This window comes from Artibeus jamaicensis, unplaced genomic scaffold (assembly GCF_021234435.1).
Source record: "Artibeus jamaicensis isolate MK-2021 breed Jamaican fruit bat unplaced genomic scaffold, CSHL_Jam_final contig_465, whole genome shotgun sequence".
Lineage (NCBI taxonomy): Eukaryota > Metazoa > Chordata > Mammalia > Chiroptera > Phyllostomidae > Artibeus > Artibeus jamaicensis.
Genome location: NW_026521843.1, coordinates 9,800,275 through 9,822,991, shown reverse-complemented (window position 1 = coordinate 9,822,991; position 22,717 = coordinate 9,800,275). Strand labels below are relative to the sequence as shown.

At 46.0% G+C, this 22,717-nt stretch overlaps 1 protein-coding gene across 4 annotated transcripts in view; it reads left to right on the top strand.

Moving 5' to 3' along the window:
- Nucleotides 1-16,813: 16,813 nt before the first annotated feature.
- The window catches only part of PUM2 (pumilio RNA binding family member 2), an 89,575-nt gene continuing 83,671 nt past the window's right edge, over nucleotides 16,814-22,717 (top strand). For all 4 annotated transcript variants that reach the window (XM_037151815.2, XM_037151814.2, XM_037151813.2 and 1 more), the window contains exon 1: nucleotides 16,814-16,942. The gene's annotated coding sequence lies outside the window, so the exon portion shown is untranslated. The remainder of the gene's footprint in view (nucleotides 16,943-22,717) is intronic.

Here is a 22,717-nt window from a genome sequence, read left to right as displayed (position 1 = left end):
AGACTATCATTTGTTTTAATGCAGTGACTTTTATGGGCTCCTGGATGAGGATCGGTAAAGCTAACAGGATTAGAAGCACTTTCAGCCCCAATCCACACTCTCCAGGTGGGGGGGATAGAGACTAGAGATTGAGCTAATCCCCTATTGTGCCTGGGTGATGAAGCCTCCATTAAATTTCCCAAAGTATGGGCTTCAGGGAGCTTCTGGGTTGGTGCAGGGTGGGCACACCCCAACTCCATGAGGACAGAAACTCCTGCGCTGGGGACCCTTCACTATGGGGGTCTGCACTATGTTCTGGGTTGGCCAAAAAGTCTGTTTAATTTTTTTCCATAATAGAAAAGACACATTTTTCATTTTCATGAATAACTTTATTGATTTGGATATGTTGACTATCTCCTGTGTAGTATAACGTTAATTGTTCTCAATGAATGTCTATTTGATCGCCTTCAACTTCGAATGATCTACCCCACCATGGAGCATCGTCCCGCAAGGAATCCGCAGCATGAAACTTCGTAAACCGTCTTTGACATGTTTGATCAGGCACAGCACCTTCTCCATACACTGCACAAACCCTTGTTTTTGCATTTCAGTTGCGTTTTTACCTTCCTTGAAATAATAAAGCATAATGTGCTGAAAATGTTGCTTATTTTCCTCCATCTTCAATATTTAAATGACTACACAAAAATCCACCAATTTGGATCAGTTTTATTTTTTAAATGCATGCTGGTATGACAGCTGTCACAATACAATCTTACAGCATTGTGTCCAATGATATCAAAGACAACTAAGTGCTACTAGAGCCATCGTACAGAAAAAAACAAGTGAACTTTACCGCCAACTGGATACATCTTTATCTGCTGTTCATCTGTATCCTTTCCTATAGCTTTTGTTACAAACCAGTAAACGTAAGTGTGGCCCTGCATTCTGTGTAAGTGTTTCACTGCATTTTGTGAACTATTCTAGCAAATTATCAATCATGAGGAAGGGGGGTCATAGGAACCCCCAACTCATGGACAACCTGGGGCTTGAGATTAGCATCTGAAGTGGGGACAGTCTCATGGGAGTGAGCCCTTGAACCGTGGGATTTTCCTGAGCTCCAGGCAGTTAGTGTCAGCATTGAGTTAAATTGCAGGACACCCAGTGGGTGCCCCCTGAAAACTGAAGAATTGCTTGGCATGGAAAACCCTCACATTTGTTGTGAGTAGCAGCAGAATGAACAGGAGTTAAAAAGAGCTTGAGCCCTGCCTGGTTAGGTAGCTCAGTTGTTTACAGTGTCATCCTGAGACACCAAGGTTGCAAGTTCAACCCTCGATTAGCGCGTATAAGAATCAACCAGTGAATGCATAAATACATGAAACAAATGGATGTTTTTCTCTCTTTCTCAAATCAATTTAAAAAATATTTAAAAAAATAAAATGCAAAAAAGAGCTTGAGAGTAGAAATAAAACAAATGTCGAAAATAAAAAAGAATATAGCTTTTAAGTATCTCATTAAAAAATCGATACATGGAGAAGACAGACAGTGGAGATGCCTTAAGAACGTAACTGGAATCTCCCAAGAAGAAAAACAAGACAAGGGAGCTGAACAAATAGTGTAAGGAAATGTTCCTGAGTGGAGAGCAGCTTGAAAAACTGCACAGGAGAAATTGACAGGAAATGGTCACTGCTGAGACTTAGTAGATGTTGAAAATAAACAACCTTTCTTTCTCTTTCTCTTCCTCTTTTTCCCCCCTTTCCCTTCTAATCAATTCAGCCCAAAAGTCACTTGGTGGCAGCAGGCAAATTAGGGAGGGAGGGGCAGGGGCTGCAGCCACCACCACCACCACCCCCCAAAGAGGAGTGCTGGAGCCTGAGCCGAGTGAGGGGGATGTCTGGGTGGGAGAGTGTAATGGAATGGATGCTGGCGTGCCCCCCAGACTCTTATTTTAAAATCCTCACCCCCAATGTGATGGATATAGAATGTGCAGGCTTTGGGAGGTGCTTAGCTTACGAAAGTAAAGGCTTCATTAGTGAAATTAGTGTCCTTACTAGAGGGACCTCAGAGAGCACCCAAGCTCTCTCCCCACCTGTGAGATGTCAGCCTTCTGCAGGCGAGAAGAGGGTTCTCACCAGCACCCAACCATGCTGGCACCCGGATCTCAGACTTCCAGTCTCCAGAGCAATGAGAAATAAATTTCTGTTGTGTATCAGTCCTCCAGTCTGTGCTACTTTATTATGGCAGCCAGGACCAGCTAAGACAACGAGTGATGTGTTTTGAGACATTGGAGCCTAAGTGGGCAAGGAGGGGGCCATGTGGGAAACAGCTGGCTGATGTTCACCGCCCAAGTGGGGCAAGGAAAGTGCCTGGCACCGGGTGTTAAATCTGGTGGGCGAGGAGGGCTTCTGCCTGGTGAGGCAGCACAGCCCAGGGTGTCAGAGACCCGGGCAACGTGAAAACAGCCCAAGTGCAGGAAGGGAGGTGTTCAGCACGAATTGCTGCAGCCTGGCTGTGACCTGGGGCCGTGGGGAGCCACCAGGGTAGAGCGTCTGGGCACACTTAACAAAGCTCAGAGAGAGCCAGCAGGTCTGCAGGACCCTGTGTGGGTGACAAGAAAGGCAGACAAGGAACCATGGAGAGGTAAGATGTAAATGGAGGACACCTCCCCACCCCCACACTTGGGAACCACTGTGCCCACCTCAGCATAGCACACAGTGCCCAGTATGGCCAGGAGGCCACAGGCTGCCCAGACCGTGAGGCTGGCCCCAGGGCTGTCCACAGGGACCAAAGAGACTCAATCAGGGCCACAGGGCATTGCTGGTCAACCTCCCTCCCTCCCCTGTGTCCCACCACTGGGCTCTTAGCACTGCCCTCTCACTTTCTTATTTTTTCTCTTTACTTCTCTGCTTCTTAGAACGTCAGTAGAAGCTACCTGTAGTCTATCAGGCGTAGGTGATCTGAGCCTCCTGCAAAAGTTAATGATTACAGCAGCCCAGGGGTGTTTGAACCAAAGGACAAGCGGGCTACTCTGAGGACCTTGGTTCTGGCCCCCCTGAGTCTGGCACCTGCCGGACCCAGACCTGTGTAAATGCTGGACACCTCCCCTCAGTTCCAAAGAGGAGAGGTTTTCGTGTAAACTCCTGGTGCGTTCCCTCTATGGCAGTTGGTGTGGAACTCACTGAGAAGGGTTCTGCGGTTAAAATGTCCACTCCAAGCGATTATGGAAGGAAAGGCGGTGATGTGAGGCCAGGAGCACATCCACAAAGTTATCAGGAGGCGCTCCTTCCAGGTCAGACAGCTTGGGCCCAGGAGCACGGATAAGAAAGACTCAGGATTAGGGACAAAAAAGATACAAACACAAGCAAGACAGAGATGCTTCATCAGCCACACCTCAGTAAGGGCCTCAGCAATTCCACAGGGGGAGGAGAGTGGGTGCAAGGCCCGAATGACACTCCAGAACAGAGGGGCGGTGAAGCTTCCCGCCATGGTGGGCGTGTTCTCTGCATGTGGCTAGTGCAACTGAGGATCTGCATTTTTTATTTCACTTTGTTGGCATTAATTAAAATACCCAAATGGGCACACCTATTTGGCTAGTGGCTACCGTACTGGAGAGTGTGGCTCTGTAGAATTTAGGGTCATTACATAACCGACGCCTGGTATATTGTGTGAGTTATTTTGGTAGTTTTCAACAGTCTCAGATAACCAGAAAATTGTTTTTTTTGTGTAGATAAAGTTCTTAATTCTTCTTCACTCAAGAAAGTCAAATCTGCAGGGCTCTGGAGGCCGACACAGGCTAGTTAAGAGAACTCAGCTACTAATTGTGGTCCAGCTGGCGGTGTCCAGAGTAGGCAAAGCAAATGAGAAACCCCTTCCAGGCAGGTGAGATTGGAGCTCACTGTGACCAGTTGCTCTCTACATGTTTGTTCTTGGTGTCTCACCCAAATTCCCAGCACCTGTGGCTGCCAAATACAGTCTTTTTCTTAAAAAATTTAACCTAATTTTTAATAATAATGAGAGCCTCCTCTACCTCCCACCTCCAACCTTCTGGGGTGGAAGCACCGTCGACAGCAGCTTACTTCGGGTGTTTTGAGGCCCCTGGAATGATTGTGCTGGCCGTGCTGGCCTCTTCCTCGCCACTCACCAGGTTCCCCTGCCCGGAGAATTAGTGCTTAGGGACATCCCTGGTGCCCAGACTCTGCCAACGCTGACCTCTGGTAAGCCCTGCAGCGGGCCTGGGTTCTCTCCGGAGTACCACATACTAGTATGCCCAACAACAGCAAAGCACAGCACTCAGGGCTCAGAGTTCTTACACAGAAACGGAAGTCTTCCAGCCCATGAGACACATCTCTCCTCCCTGCAGTCAGAGAACAGCAGCGCTGGAAGCATCCCCAAAGGCCACTGAAGGTTATGCCATAGTTCTACCTGTAAGGACAGCCCCAGCCTCCCCGGGGGCTGGTCATTCCCGGAACTCAGGATGGGTTGCCTGGTCCGGCACGTCAGCCTTTGCCTGTTCTTAGCCTCACCCAGCTATTTTAGATACACACCCAAGTGTTCACAGGCGACTCCACCCCTCCAGCCACCGGAGAGAAGATAGCCATCACAGAAGTCCTGCTACTCCCAAAGTCCTGTAGGAAGTCTGTGCTGAGCCTGTGGCCCCTATGGCTGGGGGGGGGGGGAAATGGGTGAGGCCAACCTGGAACTCCTCATGGTTATCCTGCCCTGCTGAAGATTCTGTGGATCTCCTGTTGCCCTCCAGGGCTTGACACCCAGGGGGCATCTGCCAGTGTCAGACTGGCCCAGGGTCCCATTCTAAACTCCCAACACAACTGGCTTATAATTTGTCCCCCTCCTATCTCTATGGGAGATTTCCTCACCCAAATATCCTGCCCCAAAGAAACACCTTCATTTTCTGCTCCCCCACTTGCCTCCCCTCACCTGCCCCATCCTCCCCCAACCCCAGCCCCCAGGGAGCCTCAGAGCCACAGTGCCCAAGGCAGCTCCAAGGTGGTGAAAAGAGTGAGTCAGCAGGTGGAGCTCCGGGTCCAGAGCCCAGGGCAGCCGGTAATGGAGGCATCCCTTCCTCCCTGAGGGGGTTAGCAGTTGGGGAGAGGAGCGTTGAGGGGTCCTCATGGGGAGGAGCCGTGATGGGAGCCTCCAGAGGCTGCCCTGTGCCTCCTTGAGTCACCAGCCGCCTTGGTGACACAGGCAGTGTTGATCCCTGCGGCAGGTGGAGAGGCAGACTGGCCACCCCCCGGCTGCCTCCCCCATGGAGAAAAAGGGAAGGCCTGGACTGCAGGGGGTCTGGGCACTCTCCTGAGCCAAGCTGGGTTCCTCCCGGTGGCCCTGTGGCCCTGGGGTCCACATCCCAGGACCCTCCAGCTTCTGGAGCAGTCCCTCTACGGCCTAAAACCATGCTTCACAGGAACGCAGTAAATATTCACTGAGTGAATGGATGACGCTGAAAGTAAGGCCTGCTTACCCACAGCTGCTGTTTTCATGGCAAACCGGGGTGCTGTTTCCATGCCCTTTGTGTCCTGGGACAGCACCCCATTGCCCTCACTGTCTCCGTCCCCGTCCTTCAGCAAGAACTCTATGGGGCCGCCGCAGTGTCTGTAGTCTCACTAGGCACGGCTGGGGAGGCCCCCATGACTCTCTACTAGTTTTTACTAGTTTGGGCAGAATCCAGAATCCTGCCCTCACTCCGGTCGGACTGGTTTGGACGACTCCAATTCACAGGCCTGCACTTCAAAAAAAACATAAACCACAGCTCAATCGTACTTCCCTGGGGCCTCTGACCACTCTGTGAGGACAGATGCACAGCTGGGCAGCACCGCCCCCCCCCCCCTTGACCGTGTCTCCTCAGAGGGTCTGGAGGAAAGCCCTAGAAAGCTTTCTCCCAGAAACGCTAAGGCAGGTGTGAGCGGCCACTTTCCCATGGGGAGTTTAGCCACTCATTCCGCGTGTATTTCTCTTCTGCTGAGCTGGGGTACAGGCGTGAGCACAACAAAGTCCCTGCATTCACCAAGCTTCCATTCTAGTGCGGGAGGGCGCAACAAACAAGCAAATGATGCTCGGGTAGGTGCTGAGAACAATCAGCCAGAGTAAGGGGATGCAGAACGGCAGGGAAGGGTGTTGTGTGTACGTTCCCCGAGGAAGGGTCTTCAGAGGTCTTCCCAATAAACTGAATTTGAGCAAAGACGTGAGAGAAGTGAGCTGTGTGTGAATCTGCAGGAAAATCATTCCAGGCAGAGGAATTAAAAACACAAAGACCCCGAAGCAAGAGTGTCCGGTGTGGCTGAGAAACAGCCAAGTGTCCAGAGTGGCTTGAGTGACAGGGAGAGGGGTAAGTTTGATAGGCAGCAGGGATCCAGATTGCAAATGTCATGGCAAAGATTCTAGGTTTAATCCAAGCGACATGAGAAGGCATTAAAGGGTTCTAAGCGGAGGGGAGGCATGATCTGACTTGAGTTATAAAAGGAACACTCTGGCTGCTGGGTGCAGAACAGACTACATCTGGGCACCGGTGGGGGCAGGGAGACAAGGCTTTGCAGTGATCGAGCTGAGAGAGGCTGTGATGGAAATAGGGGGAAATGAATGGAATCTGGATATACCGCAAAGACAGAGCCAACAGGATTTTCTGATGGGTTGCATGTGCAGTCCTGGAGAAAGATAAAAATCACAGATGATCCCAGGATGACTCCAAATGTTGATCTGAGCAAACAAAAAGAATGAAGCTAACACACACACACACACACACACACACACACACACACAAGTACATGCTTTCAATTTGGGGGTCTTGTTTTTCTCTGAAGAGAATGAAAATCGGGAATCGAAACAGGGACCTGCCAAGAACCTGGACACAGCAATCACACCGAAGAGGGTGAGCCTGCCAATGTGTGTGCTGACGTGCATTTAAGTACACAAGGGGCCCAGTGAGGACATGACACTGACGGTGGGCACGTGGGTGCAAATGCAGGTGAGCCCATGGCTTATGTGGATGGAGCGTGACACTACAGTGTGCACTGGGATGTGCATGTATCATAAGGTGCAAGCCATGCCCTGGGAGAGCTGTTGACACCCCTCGTTTTGACCAATGTAGGCACTAGATTTTTTTTTAATTTATTTTTTAAATTTATTTATCTTTATTTTTTTATTTATTTATCTTTAGAGGGGAAGGGGGAAGGAGAGAGGGAGAGAAATATCAATGTACAGTTGCCTTTTGCACGCCCCTGCTGGGAACTGGCCTGCAGGGAACTGGCCTGCAACCCAGGCATGTGCCCTGACTGGGAATCAACCGTGATTGTCTGGTTCGCAGGCCCGGGCTCAATCCACTGAGCTACACCAGCCAGGGCTGGCACTAGATTTTTGACTCAAATACTCCTATCAGCTCTAATATCATCTCCAGCAACACCTTGAGGTTATATTTCAGACTTTGTGTAAACACCAGAAGGATTAGTTGAGAACAAGCACATTACCCTAGAATGAGAACCGCAATCAGTTTACTCTGAATTCTCACAGACAATAAACTGTCAATGCTGTGCAGAAGGTTCTAATCTCAGCCTTTGGCTTCTCCTCACTTAGAAGCTGGTAAAAACCCCTTAGTTAGTGCAGCCAAGAGAACAGTCTCTTCCCGTCAGGTTCCCTCAGTCCATGGATTCTTCCACGTCCAGCTTTGTGGGAACCACGCTGAGATTGCCTCACATGGTGTAGTTGCTCTGAGATCTTTACTTCTCGCTTCAGTTAGTTACTGTGCATGGTCAAGAATCATAGAGTTTGCTCCTGTCTGCGCTCCGAAGGAAGACTTGCCTCTCTCTAGTATGCTCTATAAAATGCTGGGTGTTGGCTCCACTTGTCGACCTGAGATGGCGGCGTGGCGGGCAGTGCCCTTTCCCTTGCCGTGCTGTGTGTAGTCTCTGAGAACATCCTCCTCCGTGAGTTTTGTGATGGCAGAGACGTTGGGGAGCCCTTTTGGCCTGCACAGCACTCGGGGACCTCACACTGAGGGTGAGTGAGAAGGAAAAATCTCTTTGTTTCCCCTTCTATACAAACTAAAGGGGGGAAATGCTGTTTCTCTTTCTGCTACTCTCACTGCTTCGCTTCTGGTCACCAGATGTCGTGACCACCCACATGAAGCAGTCCTCCAGTCTCCTGTGGGCATCGGCTGGTATCCTACAGTTCGATTTGGTTCAGTCCTGATGCTGTCTCCCTGGGGTTATTGCAGACCCCACAGGCGAAGGGCTAATCCCACAAGACTTCTCCCCCACCACCCTCCCCACACACACTTCAGAGGCCACCAGAGGCCCATATTCTCACCGATGGGCTATAAGTCAGGTGTGATCATATGCTGGAGAGGCTCCCAGAACTCAGGAAAATGTTTACTTACTAGATGGTGGGTTTGTCACAAAAGATACAACTCCAGTGCGCTCCCTCGCTGAGGCACAGCTGAGCTGTCTCCCCTTCTTTCCCTTGTTCTTCCCCTCAGGCTTTACCTCTGCCTTTCTTTTTCCTAAGCTCCGAGGGTCCTTCTTTTGCCCCTGTGGCTTGTTTCCTGAGCCTGTGCAGCTCAGCTGGCTCACTACCTCTGTGACTTTCTAAATAAACTTCCACTTACAATTTGAAAAAAAAATAAGATGATTCAACTCAGAATAGCCAGACGAAAGAGATGCATAGAACAAGGTATGGGGGTAGGGGTGTGGAGGGGCATGCTGACCAATCCAGAAGCTCTCTGAGCTCTGTTGTTTAGAGTTTTTATAGAGGCTTCATTAGGTAGGCATGGTTGATTGAATCATTGGTGATTAGTGATTAATTCAACCTCCAACCCCTCTCCAGTGACGGGGGATGGGGCTGAAAGTTCCACGTCTCTCATTACCTGGTTGGTTCCTGAGGCAACCAGCTCCTACTCTTGGGGGGGGGATAAGAGCCCCTACTCTTATCACCATATTTACATAAACTCAAGTATAGTTTCAAAAAGATTTGTTATGAACAAAAGATACCTTTATCTCTCACACTAAGGAAATTCCAAGGATTTGGGGAGCTGTGTGCCAGGAATGGCGATGGAGACCGAATATGTATTTCTTACTATTGTAAGCATTAAGGAACATCCAAACCTGTAGAGATTTTTTATAGGACTTTATCTGAGCCAAACTAATGACAATGCCAGGAAGCAAGATCTTAAACGCTCTGGAGAATGACAGTTTTGTGTTTTCTTTTAGACATTTAGAAGTAAGGAGGAACTATAAGAAAGATCACAGGGGGGTGGGCCTTTCAAAGGTGTGTTAGCCTGGATGCACGAGAACAACGAACAGAGCTGGTTTAAACCTTTTACTGAAGAGGGTATGTCCGAGGCATGACCACCCACCATGCCCCGTCCAGTTAGGAATTCAGGATCATATCACCCTGTGAGGTCACTTTGAGTTAGATTTACTACAGCACCCCTTTTTCGTCCGCATTATAAATCACAGTGTCACAGTGAGCCTGCTGCACTATGGGAAATTTTTCTATAGTCTTTTGTATCTGTTTTCCCTGTGGGAGTGCAGCGGTAGTGCATCTCCAGCAACAAAATGAGAAAACATAATCTACTTTCAAAATCTCTATTCCTGGCAGTCGTAAAGTACAACATGCCAGTAGATTATTCTTGACATCACGGACGAATGATGATCTATTTTTGAATTTATGAGAATAATTTGACTCTGTGACTCACCTTCTCAGAGCCTCAGAGTCCCCCCAATGGTATGCAAGTCATCTTCTGGGGAATGTTGAAGTGTGGCGTGTCTCAGATAGTGCAGTCCCCTGGGCCAGAGTTGTCCTTGCCTTAGAGGCATTGGACAGCCACAGATCTCCCTGTCTGTAGGATGTAAACTTTCTTATTTTAAGCCAGGGAAAGCCCTCCTTTCCGCCATGCCTAAACTGGAGGACTGGCCAGAATTTCCCCCCTGAGAAACCATAACAAGAAGGGAGGACCCTGCCTGATCTAGGGATGTTCATATTCAGGGAAACGCCTCTGGCTCTCCCTCTAATACTCAGTTAGCCTCTCCTTCAGGGGTCGATAAAATGTTTAAGATGAGTGCAGCCCTGGCCTCACACACAGGCATTTGGAGAACACAGCAAACCCACAGCCACCACAGCTTATCCAAGCAAGCACAACTGTTTCCAGAACCCCAAACATGCCACAGTCCAGATCCCCATTGTTTATTGCTCATCACAGGAGAACAATAGATAGTCAAAGGCTCCACTAACAGTAGGGTCTTTATTTTGCAAAGGCTTTAGGGCAAGGGAGCAGAATTTGAGCTGTACAAGCCATGCTGCTCTTTAGAATACCACCAGAATGACAGAAGGAAATTGTGGGAAGGACTTTGAGGTTAAAAAGAACAGCTTTAGAGAAATGCTCTACTTGAGACTGGACATTTCACGTGGAAAGCAAGGGACTCTTCTGTGTTATGCAAAGTCACCAGACTAAGAACATCTAAGAAAAGCCTCCTCATCGTTTCAGCAACGGGAAATTGATATAAATCAAGCCACCACAACATATAATTCCTAAGAAACTGGGTTCAGTCCTGGAAGGGGCAGGGGGTTTATGGCAGCTGTGCACCAGCAAGTCAGGGCTCCTATTTGCTTGAGCTCTGAGAGAGGGTTCTAGCAGACTGAGCTGCTACCACAGGACAAGCCAGGAAGCAGGGCGGATGTCACCAGAATTTGCCACCTTCCAAGACACTCTTAGCTGACAGAATAAGATGAAACCCATGGGAACAGATAGCCCCTTGACTGGGTGTTTTGGGCGCTGGCAAAGAATGCTGAAGAGACTGTCTACTGAGTGACGAGAATCTAGGCCCTCCATCAAGAGCTGAAGCAGTGCCAGGATCTTTCTCTCCCCTAGCGTGGTTTGCTCAGGCCACAGAACGTGGCTTAAAATTATATCCCATACTCAAACTGTAGCTCTGAAGGCAAGGCACGCTGGTCCCAGGTGAGTGAGAAAGCTGTCAAAGATTTCATTCTCAGTAGCTCAAAGCAAAAAGAAAGTGCGCCAGGTCTCTCTAAGGTAACCTTGAGTATTAAGAAGAAAAGGTGGCCGTTCCATTAGGCAAGCAGACTGCAAAGGGCGGGGGGAAGGAACACATCACACCAAAGACAGAATAAATACTGAAGTTTTGACGAATCAACAGGTGATGGATAAAAATAGGATGTAAATGTTATAAACCCTGGCAAAGTGAAAAGCAATATAAGCAAAAAATGAGGAAGTATAGGGAAGAAGCAAAAGGAAGTAAAAATCTGCTTGCTAATCTCTTATACTTTTTTTAAAAAAGATTTCATGTATTTATTTTTAGAGAGACAGGAAGAGAGGGAGAGAAATATCAATGTGCAAGACATATATTGGTCAGTTGCCTCTTGCACACTCTCAACTGGCGACCTGGCCCGCAACCCAGCCATGTGGCCTGACTCGAAATTGAACCAGTGACGTTTTGGTTTGTAGGCCAGCTCTCAGTCCACTGAGCCACACCAGCCAGGGCTCTCATACTTTTTAAACTTTTCCACAAGAAAAGAAAAACTCAATACTGACTAATATTGAAGCATATAGTTTGTTAAAGCTACTCTGTCTTATTAATGACACTTATAATTTTGTTTAACCTTTGAGAAACCTTTAATGCTTCAATCTCTTGCAATGAGGGAACACGCATCTAAGCAGTTGCTTCAGGTATTTCTTTTGTTAAATTCAAGGAAGGCCAAATTCGGCACATTTTAAAAATAGCACATATGGATTGAGCCTATTCCTATTGTAGCCGCTCTGCTTATGTAGCTCCCTATCTATCCTCTCTCTACCTGTGTCTACGCAGGTGACCATGGTGTTGAGAATTTGGGTATTAGTATTCCGGTGATATTAAAACTGGAAGGATTTGAACTTCTGTATTTCTCATTATAAAAGAGTTAGGAAAAGGGTTTATGAGAAGTCTCACCCTGGCTGGTGTGGCTCAGTGGATTGGGCACTGGCCTGTGAACCAAAAGGTCACTGGTTCAATTCCCAGTCAGGGCACATGCCTGGGTTGCAGGCCAGGTTCCTGGTTGGAGGCTTCTGAGAGGCAACAGACAGATGTTTCTCTCACACAACAACGTTTCTCTCCCTCTCTGTCTCCCTCACTTCTCTTGTCTCTAAAAATAAATAAAGTCTTAAAAAAATATATATATATAAAGCCTGCTTTTAAATAAAAGACAAATTCCATTTTAAAAGAAGTGCCATAAGTAGTCTGTGGAAAGGGGACCTTTGCACAGGGAACATTAAGACGGCATTATGCTCTAAGATACAGTCTGTCTAAACTGGTGGCTCTCAATGGCTCCATTTTATAAACCACCAAGGAGCTTTCTAAAAATAGCAATATCTAGGCCTCAGTTTACATGATGAAATCAGAATCTCTGGGGTGGGGCCTGGGAGTTGATATATTTTAAATGTTCCCCAGGTGATTCCGATAGGCAACTCTGGCTGAGAACCACTTGTCTCAACAGGCCCTGAAGACACATTCCTGAGATGCAATTGGTGATGCCAGCAGGTCAGGGCATTCAATCCATCCTGTGCCTCCTCCAGCCCACAGGACCTGTTACTGTCCTGAAGAGGAGGAGGAGGATGGCTACTGTGGGTAGGCTACGAGCGGCCGTGGCCACAGTCTGGGTTCCTTGTGGTCACAAGAGGTCTGGCAGCAGGAACTGGGGCAGCATGCTTTCTTGTTTACATCCAGAAGGAAAGAGGTGGATCTTTTACCCAAGATGCTCTGAGATGCACCTCACCGGCTCAAAATGGATGACATACCCATTACAGAGCCGGTTCCCATCAAACCAAATGAAATTACTGTGATTGGTTTACCAATGCTTCTCAAACTTTTTCATGTCAAGGAACTGCCCAGGAATCTTGTTAACATGCAGATTCTGAATCAGTAGGTCTGGAGTAGGGCCAAGATCTTCTGTGTCAAACAAGCTCCCAGGTGGTTAAATAGCCATCACGTGTCATTCACAATGTCCATCTTAACTATCTAATATTTACGGTAGCTGAGAAATGCATGCTTACCTTGAAGGTAAAACTACAAGAGAAGCCAAGTATAATCAGAAGGTACTTAGTGAGCAAGGCCAGACTGCAAAGCATATGTGAAGGCTCAGAGGCAAGAAACTTCTCACTTGCCTAGGAAATCAGGAGCCAGAGACAGCTGGAGTCAGATAAGCAAAGGGCTGGGCTCTTTTAAAAAAGAAAAGAAATTCTCACCTGAGCTCATTTTTTGGTTGTTGTTGTTGCTTTTAGAGAGAAAGGAAGGGAGAGAGTAAGAAACATTAATTGGCCACCTTCTTGTATACACCCTGATTGGGGATTGACCTTCAACCTGTGTATATGCCCTGACTGGAAATCAAACTTGCAAGCACTGAAGTACTTCCCATATACTGTCTCATTTAGTGCCTCCAATATCCCCATGAACAGGGCAGTTTAATGGGCATGTGACCTGTGCAGTCACTCAAGGCCTCAATCTTTCGAAGGGTTCCATAATTAGTTTAATGCTCTGTTGTCACCATCAAGGAAGGCCTAATCGTGTTTGGAAAAGAGGCCCCTCTTTTCCTGGACTCTATGAGTCATATAGCTTGTTCTATTTATGAGATATTAACCATATTTGAGAAAAGGCCATTTTACTACCACACTTCTTAGCAGTGTGTATTGTAAATATCCAAATGAGGGACATGGTATGCAATATTTCCCAAACAAACTTGACTCTAGAAGCCTTTTTTTATGGAAAATCTCTTAGAGATGTTGTGCTCTGCAGAACACAGATCAAAGCCCATCCCTTTAGCCCTGGCCAGTATGGCTCAGGTGGTTGCAGCATCATCCATCCCATAGACCAAAAGTTCGCAGGTTTGATTCCCAGTCAGGGCATATTCACAGGTTGCAGGTCGATCAAGGTGTATACAAGAAGGTGGCCAATTGATGTTTCTTACTCTCTCCCTTCCTTTTTCTCTAAAAGCAACAACAACAACCAAAAAATGAGCTCAGGTGAGAATTTCTTTTCTTTTTTAAAAGAGCCCAGCCCTTTGCTTATCTGACTCCAGCTGTCTCTGGCTCCTGATTTCCTAGGCAAGTGAGAAGTTTCTTGCCTCTGAGCCTTCACATATGCTTTGCAGTCTGGCCTTGCTCACTAAGTACCTTCTGATTATACTTGGCTTCTCTTGTAGTTTTACCTGCAAGGTAAGCATGCATTTCTCAGCTACCGTAAATATTAGATAGTTAAGGTCGACATTTATTTAGTGCTTGCATAGTATAAGCACTAAATAAATAATAACTGTTACGCACATGGCTTTTAGTTAGGACTCTTAGTTGTAACAGAAACTCAATTCATCTAGCTTAAGCAAAAAAGCAAAATATACTATGTGGATCCAGGAGTATGTTACAGAATCTAAGGGCAGAGGCAGCCAGCAACATAAAGGAAGGAAGGGAAAGGGAAACATGGTCAGGGTTCTCCTTTTCTCTCTCTATTCCACTCTTCTCTATGGTTCCCCATCCACCTGGTGGGTTAAGTCGGCCTAGAGATCCCTCAAGAGTCTTCCCAGAGGGAGATTGGGGTATCTTAGTACCAATTTCAAATTCTGAGGGAGGGTCTCTGTTGGCTCCACATATTTTCACCTGGAGTAAACAACTGTGTCCAAACTCTTCTGCCATTATCAGTCCAATGGAGGAAGAAGAAAGCAGGCAAAATATGCATGTCCCAGTCTCTCCCATTGATCACAGGACATTTTTTAAAAAGATTTTATTTATTCATTTTTAGAGAAGGTGGAAGGGAGGGAGAAAGAGAGGGAGAGAAACATCCATCAGTTGCCTCTCACACACCCCCAGTGAGGACCTGGTCAATAACCCAGGCATGTGCTCTGATGGGGAATCGAACCAGCAACCTTCTGGTTTGCAGAATAAGGCCCAGTCCACTGAGCTGTGCCAGTCAGGGTGATCATGGGATATTTCTTAAGGTAACGTCTACTAGCACTGAACAGAACAGACTTGGGAAATGTAGATGCGGGTAATAGGAAACAATGAAATGACCGAAGGAAAGACATGAGTGCCAGGAATCAGATTTTCATTTCATTCATTCATTCGTTTTTTAGATGTTATTTATTTTTAGAAAGAGGGGTAGGGAGAAAGAGAGAAACATCAATGTGTGGTAGTCTCTAGAACACCCCCTACTGGGGACCTGGCCTGCAACCCAGGCATGTGCTCCAACTGGGGATCCAAGCGGCAACCCTTGAGTGCCCAAGCCAGCGCTCAATCCACTGAGCCACACCAGCCAGCACCAGATTTTCAATTTAGATGGCAGTGATCAGAATGACTGGAGAGAGTGAGATTGAACGCAGTAAGGCTAGTTAAGTACCTGCTACGGAATTCCAGACCTGAGATGCAAGGGAAAGACTACCTCCAGAAACACTTCGGAAGTAAACATATGCAAGGCTTGGCAAATTGCCTATATGGAGAAAGGATTATGAGGAAGAGACAAGAATGATTCTTCCTCAGAGAAACTGAATAGGTGGTGGGACTACCAACTGCTGAAATGTGAAGAGTTGCGGGTGGGGTTGGTTTTTAAATTTGGGGCCAGGAAGGACATTAAGTGGAAACATCTAGAAGCCTGAAATATAGGCAACAGATAAAGGCTTTTGACGGGTTTCAATGTCATAGTTTTTTGATAATTATTGAAAACTGAAGAGCTCATGCATTCACCACTTGATGATTAGACCGTGCTATGGCCCATACACTGGGAAACACATAAACGGTCCTGTAGGCCCAGGTGGAGCTTACACTCCCCTAGGATTAGCAAAGTAATTATATTTTCCAAGTATAGAATGTGAGGAGAGCCGGGACTTGTGAAGACGAGGAAAACAAATCCGATAAGGTGCCAGCGCCCTACCACATTGCAGCTGTGTGTCAGGGAGAGGACACATGTCGGGTCTCCATCCTGGACCCACACCTTTACCAAAAACACGGAGCCAGTCTCCAACCGCGGAGGAGAGTATGGTTGGCAACAGTGGACTGCAGGTGACGAAAATTAGCCAGGGGTGACAATCACTGGCCCAGCTGGAGACCAGACAGTGTTTTCTTTGTCTATTCCAGTCCAACATTGTAGGCCAGCAATCTGCTGAGCTGGCTCCACTTGCCCAGGAGGCAAGTAGATTAACAGTCCACTTAAAAGACCCACTTTTCCACCCAAAATGCGTCTCCATAGTTTTGCCGCAGGCAAAGGGTAAGACTGAAACTCAAAGGCTTGGAGCCCGCTACTGTCCGGCTCTGGTGGGTGCCAGCACCCCGGAAGCAGCGTGCGAGCGGTAAGGACATCGCAGTAGGAGGAGAACGAGCTACAGGGGAGGAAACGGAGGGTAAGCGAATTCTGAACTCGAGGCCCCACGCGGGAAGACAGCCGAACGCGGCGTTCGGAAGCACCACGCCGACGCCGCCAAGCCCCGACTCCAGCCAGGGGCCTCGGGGGAGCCCAGAACCAGCTGTGAGCCCGCAAGGTGAGGGCGGGGAGCGCACGCCGGTGGGACGGACCAAACGTGCGAGCGCCGAGAGCGTGCGCACGCGCAGAGTTCCCGCTGGCCGGCGCTGAGAGCGCGGGAGAATCATCGGAAGCCCCAGAGCGGAGCCGCACTTCGGTGAGTGCTTCCCTCCTCCCTTTTCTCCCGGAGTGCATTGCGTGCGCCCGGTGGGCGGGGGGAGGGGAGGGGAGGGGAGGCGGCGGCGGCAGCCATGTTGTTGTGAGTCTCTGTGTCTCACCCTCGGTACTTCGGTGGTTCGGAGGAGGAGGAGGGGGAGGAGAAGGAGGTGGGGTGGGGGGGAGGGAGGTAGGTGGAGAAAGAAGATATTGCCGCCACCGAAGGCGAAGGAGGGGAGGACGTCTAAGAGCGACGCCGCCGTGTGCCCAACGGTCGGTATCCCCGGCTGAGGCAGCGCGGCCGCAGCAGCCCTGTAAGTCACTTGCGCTGGTATCCTCTCCCCGTGCTCTGGCGCCCGTGGGGCTGCTCCCCGGGCTTTGTGTGGCCGCCTGGGCCGGAGCAGTCCGCCGGTGGGAGGGCGAACGGGGCCTGTGGGGTGCTCGGGATGGCTGCGGCCTGGGGCCCGCTCGCACAATGCAGGGGGAGGGGTGCCGGAGGGGGGTGTGCGCCTGGCAGAGGGGTCTCTTGGCTTTCCCGCTTCCTTTCCTCCCCCGCGCCGAAGCCTCGCGGCGCACCCCCCACCCCACGCCCCCGCCCCGGCTCTGTGGTTCCGGTGCGCTTCGGGTTAGAGACCGCGACCGCGCTGTCCGTCCGCCTAGCCGTTGGGTTCGGAGAGGGGGGGTGGGGTGGGGGGTGGGGAGGGCGCGTGGATCCAGAGAAGCGCGTGTTGGAAGTGGGCGAAGAGGAAGGAGTGGGTTTATGAAAACAAGCGTGGGAACTCTCGAGGGCCTGAGTGTGTCCAGGAAAAGCTTGGGGTAGACAGGTGTCGGGTGTGAAGGAAACAGCGATTCGGGTCCGACTGGTTAGGTGCCCTTAGTAAGGAATGTTGTGTTTTCTAGAAATAGATTAAGATACTGAAAAACACGTGAATTGAGATCAAAGGAGAGATTAGAGGCTTCAAACGTTATAGCAGTAGTTTTCCATCTGAATTGGGCCAATTCAGTGAAAACAAATTGTTCAAGGTTTTATGCCCAAACACGCTTGTAAAACTTCGCGCTACTTCTGAGAACATAGCGAGGAACAATCCACTTTTCATAATTTTTCATTGTAACGCGTAAGCATTTTTTGGTGGGGGGCAGTATTGCGAACATAATGGGTTTACTAAGACAATTACGTCAATTAAAATCCGGACTTGGTATTTTGTGAGCTTTTTAACTGAAGACTGGTGACAGATATTTTCAGTAAAGGTTTTTAGGGAAAACTTTATTAGAAAAATGTTTTTGAGCGCTTCAGAGAAATGTAATACCTGAAAGGTATTGTATAGCAAAAGTTTTAATAAAAGGGAGTTAACATAAGGATTTGAAAAGCTTGTCTACTGCTTAGAAAGCATGTTTACTGCTCAAATTTGTGTTTAATAGATGACTACACCATGTGACCCTGGAGTGTTCGAGGATTTAAGGAATTTTGGCTAGGAATCCTGTTAAAGATAAATATTTTTCATTGGTTAAACTTCTGTTCTCAGTCATTTAATATCTCACTTAAAAAATTATGTTTTATCTGCACAGCCATCATAAATAGTTCTTGGCATTTCCCCTTTGCAAGAATGTCTTTAAAAGTCCAATTTTTGGTAAAATTAAGTTATTTAGAATTTTTAGGTGTCTTGAGGGCAGTTTTTATTCCAGAAAGGGTTTACTTAGAGTTTAAAAAATAAAGCTGTATATCTCAATATTGGTTTTTAAGCATTTAAGTTTTTTTTAAAGTTGTTTTTTTTGCACAGGTTTAGCTACTTCATCTTCGAATTAGATTTGTTGTTAACAAACCTAAACATCTTCAAACAGTATAAACTTTAATTTTAATACATAGTTTTTTAAACTTAATTTGAGTCCGAAGTTCTCCTATATGTTCCAATATATAGTAAGATTTCAACTTTTTTTTTAAAGTCTAAATTACTGCTATATTTAAAGTGGACTTACAAAGTTGTTACTTTAATAGGCCAGTTTTTCTTAGGCATTACAAGTATAAAAACCAAATACAGTACTGCAGTCTTAACACATACACTAATATTAGGATTTCGTTTCTCTTAAACCTTTCAGTACTTGTTTATAAAGCTTTCTGATGGTGAGAGATAATTTGTCTTCCTGTGTAGGTACTTACCCTAGCTGGCAGGAGTACTTATAATTACGATCACAGATTTGGGCCAGGTATGAACTCAAAACCAATCTTATTAGTGACCAAACTGTTTTCCTTTTATAGACATTGACAGAATCTTTATAATTTTAAGTAGAGGTTGGTTTCTGTCTCCTCACCTCCAGTTCTACATGATTCTTTATTATTCACTGACCTTTAAACTTGCTGGTTTTCTGAGATAGGAAAGTATTCTATAATTTTCTTAAGACTTGTACGGTATGGATATTTTAAATACTTGAATGTATCTCATGACTGTGGCTTACGTTCACAGTTTGAGGCCATTTTACTGAGAGATGAGATTGAAATTGTATTATAACTGTGTAAATTGGTTTGTGACATACTAGATTTCTTCCTGTTTTTAAGAAGGCATAAAAATAGTCTTGTTCTTATTGTCCGACCTCCACACTCTTTCCTTTGATGAATTTGTAAGAGGAACTGATCGATTATGGCTCAGCCCCTTTCTTCTCTTTCTCTTTGGGAGTCTGCCCCCTGCAGAAAGCATTTTGTTCTGCTGTTTTAGGAGGCCACCAGGGACAGACGCTGCCCCTTCTGGAGGGGGACTGTAGTTATCCCATGCCACCTGTGACTGAGTTAGGGTAATTATGGGGTGCAGTGTTAGGAAACTCAGACGGCCTAGGTCTAAATTACGCTTTCCAGTGCAGCTTCGTCAGTAATAAAGGGGCTCTTTGGATTGCCATCAGTCCAACTCCTGTGTCTCCTGAATTCTGATGTGGCTGGGAAGGGCTTCCTCAAAACTTCTTAGATGCTAATATTTTAAGTGATTTTTACATTTAGCAGTATAGTGAGAAAACGTTTTTCATTTAAATTTACTATTTTTATAGTGGAAAAGGTGAATTTAGAGAGAAATATTTTCAAGCTTTTCCAGTGAAACATAGGATAGCATTACTACATAGGTTGTTGGTACATGATAAATGCTTTTTAGAGTTTCAGCTAGCAGTATGTTTAGAGACATACAGTTAGTACTATATTTGTTCCATAGTGAGTTTTTCTTTTAATATCTCCAGATGAAAAATTGGAAGACTTGCTTAATTAAACATATGTCACCTTCCAGAGAGTCCTTTTGAGTGGAAAATTTTGTCTTTTTGGTGACTTTTTTTTTAAAACACCTCTTTTTTTTTTTTAAGAAAATTATTGGTGTTTTTTTTTTTTAAAGAGAGAGAAACATTGATTTGTTCCACTTACTTATGCATTCAGTGGCTGATTCTTATATGTGCCGTACCTGGAGATAAAACCCACAACCTAGTATATCGGGATGACACTCTGACCAACTGAGTACCTGGCAGGACACTTTTTTTTCTTTGGCCCTTGCCCGGCTTCTTTTTCTATTTTTCTAAAGTGCTTTAGGGAATTAAAAAGGATTGAATATTCAAGCATGTTGGCAAATGGATACTTCCTTTAGTATATTTCACTTCCATAAATTTAGCCATTGCAATCCCATCTATTTTCAGTTCACATATCACAGATTTTTCACTTAAATTCTGATTCTCTTACTATTCTCATGGAGACAAAAGGTTTTAGAGTACTGGAAAACATCCACATGTGGACACCTGTACATGTCCCAGGATTTGCTGTAGCTGCCAAGTAGAAAAAAGGTGACAAAAAGTCAAAGGACAAGGGAGAAGAGGTAGATGGAGTGTTACTTTGCAAGAGGGATGGGAGGCAGGAGAGACGAGTATTATTACCTATGTAGGGTAAAATGTATGTCAATGTGAATTTGGTCTATAAAATCCTCCCAAAATCTGCTTCCTGGGAGGGATTTGGTGAAATTCACTATAAACTGACACTACAAAATGGCTAGATCAACACTGCCTAGGACAGTAAAACCTGCAGTTGACTACCAAAGTACGTAAAAAATGAGAGGGAGGGGCTCCCGTGTGTGTGTGTGTGTGTGTGTGTGTGTGTGCGCGCGCACGCCGGAAAAAAACACCAATAAGTATGTGGAGAAGCTAGTTTGACAGTAGAACTTTGTGATTTCTATTGTGGTGAACATCTTATGTCAGAAGTAGAGAGTTCTCTCTCTCAAAGCAGTGAGATCTGATTTTTAAGTACTGTTTCTGACTGACTTTTTAGTGGTCAGTGGGTTGTAATTGTTACTGACTAAAGATATAGTGCTGGTTTTATTTATTCAGACTTTAAAGAAGGTAAATGAGTGGTAGGGGCAAGCTGATCCTAAGTAGTAGTATAGGTCTTTGCTAGGCAGTGGGTAGAGAAAAATACGGAAAATATTGGATGATCTTGTTAAATACCGACAAAGAATTATATACAGATAAAGAGCTACTTGTGTCTCCATTTTGATGACCAGGTTATTTAATATCTACATTGTATCGTATCAGCACTTAAAAAAAAGATTTTATTTATTTTCTGAGAGGGGAAGGGAGGGAGAAAGAAAGGGAGAGAAACATCAATGTGTGGTTGCCTCTTGTGCGCTCCCCTACTGGGGACCCTTTGGTTCTCAGGTCGGCACTCAATCCACTGAGCCACACCAGCCAGGGCTGTATTGGAACTTTTAGTGTTAATGGTAAAATCTAAATGTTTAAAACCAATTCAACATAAACACCTGGCTCATGTGGCTCAGTGGATTGAGTGCCAGCCTGCAAACCAGAGGGTCACTGGTTTAATTCCCAGTCAGGGTACAATTGTAGCCTGGGTTGCGGGCCAGGTCCCCAGTGGGTGGAGTGTAAGAGGCAACCACACATTGATGTTTCTTTCTCCCTTTCTTTCTCCCTTCCCTTCTCTCTAAAAATAAAGAAAAATCTTTAAAAAACCCAACATAAACAGATTTAACATTTGAAGTTTAGAGAGGATGACAACTCTTAAGTTTTGCCTACAGATTACTTCCTTGAGCCACCTTACAGTTGAAGTGTAATTGGTTGCTTCTTGTTCAAAGGGAAGCAGTAGGTGCCTTCATTTAATCTCTAAAATATGTGGCTGCTACACTAGCAATAAGTAGTACTCAAAGATCTTGCCTTGCCAAAGATAAAATTGTTTGCTAATATTTATCAAACGTCTGGTTTGTTACTGTGATTAAGTCCATTTGTTACTGTGAATATCCTAAATTGTATCCTTTCGTACAGCTGGACTATCAGAAAGTTGCAGTATGTTTGAGCTTTGCATTTGTGTGCTACACTGTTGTGTGTTGCTGCTGAGTGACCCTTCCCCCCCCCCCCCAGGGAGTTTATAGTGAAGAGAAGACAGTTAAACTTGTTGATTATAGTGCAGAACACCAAAGTGCTGTTGATTTACGTGGGTAGACACTGCAGGGGTCAATAAAAGCTTTTTACAAAGGTCAAGTTGAGTCTAAAAAGACTTAAGAGAAGTTAATTTAGATGAGTTGGGTGAAATGGCATTCAGCCAGAAGGATAAGTGTGTGCAGTGAACATGATAGGAAGATGGCAGAGCTTAAAGTGGAGGGAAGGAGGAGAATTGAAAAGATACGATTGGAGAGAGAGGGTGCGGTCCATCAGATTCAAGGGTTTTATCTAATTTGGACAATTCTGAAAAACTTTGGAAGTCCAAGATTACAATTTGAGAAGATTTAGACTATATTATATATTATCTTGGAATCCTTACAGAATTACTTTGCCCTTGTTTTCTCTGGATTGTGTTAGGACTTAGGTACATGACTTTTCTTAAGGGACTATTAAAGTGAGATTATGAAACTTTCCATCGGGTAAGAGAATGTTGTTGAAAATATTTTGTTACAACTCTGTGTTCTCCGTAATAACCCTTTAAAGGAAATTTTTTTTTAAAGTTTAGTACTAGAAATAAGGTAGCCTCTGAAGAATTGACATGATTCCTTTCTGTGGATAATATGAATTGTATGTAGTTTACTATATATCTTTTATTTTTGTATCTTCATAAGTTGAACTTAGAGTTTACT